This window comes from Dermacentor albipictus, chromosome 2, assembly GCF_038994185.2.
Source record: "Dermacentor albipictus isolate Rhodes 1998 colony chromosome 2, USDA_Dalb.pri_finalv2, whole genome shotgun sequence".
NCBI classification, from domain to species: domain Eukaryota; kingdom Metazoa; phylum Arthropoda; class Arachnida; order Ixodida; family Ixodidae; genus Dermacentor; species Dermacentor albipictus.
The window spans coordinates 72622958-72624804 of record NC_091822.1 but is presented as its reverse complement, the minus strand read 5'-3'; positions in this window follow the sequence as shown (position 1 = coordinate 72624804).

The window sequence follows — 1847 nt, the reverse complement described above, 5'->3', positions numbered from 1 at the left end:
AACTGGGATTAGTCGGGAGCAATTGGGAAAATTCAACGCAAAGTGAATTCATGGCGAGGGCGGAAGTTTTCAAAGTTCATTCGTGCTGAAGTGTGCGACGTGTTCTTAGCTTCCCGTCTTACGTATGTGCTGCAAGTACTGCACTGCTGACGACTTCGCCTTCAGGAACTGCATCTCGTATTTGCAACATTTATTTGGAGTTCGAGTTGCGAACCGATGCGGCTCGACAATCTGTTCTTCCCCCTTGAACGTGGTGGTATAGGATTAGTAAACCTCTTCGTCAGGTAAATTGTTTCTCGCCTGTTTTTCTTTCGAGACAGTGACCATCCGTTCTGCGTGAAATGTTGCAACTCCGTTTAGTTCATTATGTTCCTAATATAGTAGGGTCATCAAATGTCAAAGATGTCCCACAGGCTCCTTGGGGCTTTCTCAAGGAGGCTGTTGACACATTTCTTGAAAGTTAGATGCAGCCTGGAGTGCGTGTTCACTGCGAGTCGAAAAGCAATTTCTGCGGCACTGGCGGACTCTATTTTCCCAGATCCTTTGTATCGTGCACCCTATTTAAGCCGACCTTATCAGGATGTACTTAAGCGCGTCCGAAAAATGTGTGTACCTCCTGGAGTAAAAACATTTTTCTTTAGGTTACATTCGGAAACACCCCCTGTTAAAACTTCGTTGAATTCGAGGGGTTGCTTTGTGCCGTGTTCAACAAACTGTCGGCTCTGTCCACGTGCCGAAACCATACATCACAATTTCATAGACTGTAGGGACGCTATATTCTTTTGGGACATTCTCCAACGGACGCTTAAAAAGGATATTCTCATGACTCCTTATTCAATCAGGTTTCTACCGTTTAAGATTACGGGTGGTCCTCCCTATGACATGTTCATGGTACTTGGTTTATATAGCCTATGCTGAAGTAGACTGTGTGATCGCCATGTTGAAAGCCCGCGATCTACAAAATCCTTCTTTTGCGAAAGTGCTGCTTATGTAAGAAGTGTGTAAGCTGCGCAGGAACCTCCGCCAGACTGGATGCACTTGTTGGATGCATGTGTGGGTTTCCCTGATTTGTAAGTGTGTAGTTCTGTCCACTTTGTAATACTGCTTCAGTTTTGTTTTCCATGTAGTAAGGAAAAGAAACATCGGCTTGGTGCACTGGTAAGATGTTGGGCTCGGGATCTTAAGGCCACAAGTTCGAATCCTGGGCGGGTAAGTTTTTTACTTTTATATATTTCTTTTTTACTAATAAATTTACATATCCTTAAAGAGGTGTCTGTCAATTATTAGTTAAATATTGATCATGAACTACAGAACTTTCGACTGCAGGACGTCACAGTACAGACAACAGAACTACAAGTGACAGAACGACAGACAAGAGAATGACAGAAACAACGTCCCAAAATACGACAGACTGAAAAATTTCCTGTTGTGTTTTTCAAGTGGGACAGCAAGGAAATTTGAATTTTGGAACAAACTTCTATAGCATCTAAATTTGGACATAAGTCACAAAGCATCTGGCGGTTGTCCACATACAATGTAGTTGAGAGCGCAAGACGATTTTTACCTGAGGCCCCCCTACGCCTCTCATTTATTAACGCGCACTAAGTTTAAGTGAGCCACCTGTTACTGTAGTCCTCCTCACTAAAGTGAAGCTGCCGAGACTATGAATCCTACTAGCGACGTCTTGTTCAGCTGCAAGCGATGCGTCCTTCCTTTATACCAAGGGATTGAGATTAAGTTGCTCCTGCAACTATATTGGAAATAAAATTATATCTATATATTGCTCCACCGCTTTGCGAAAGTGGTGGTAACTGTCAGAGCATAGAAAAGTCAAACCGAGGCAGTCA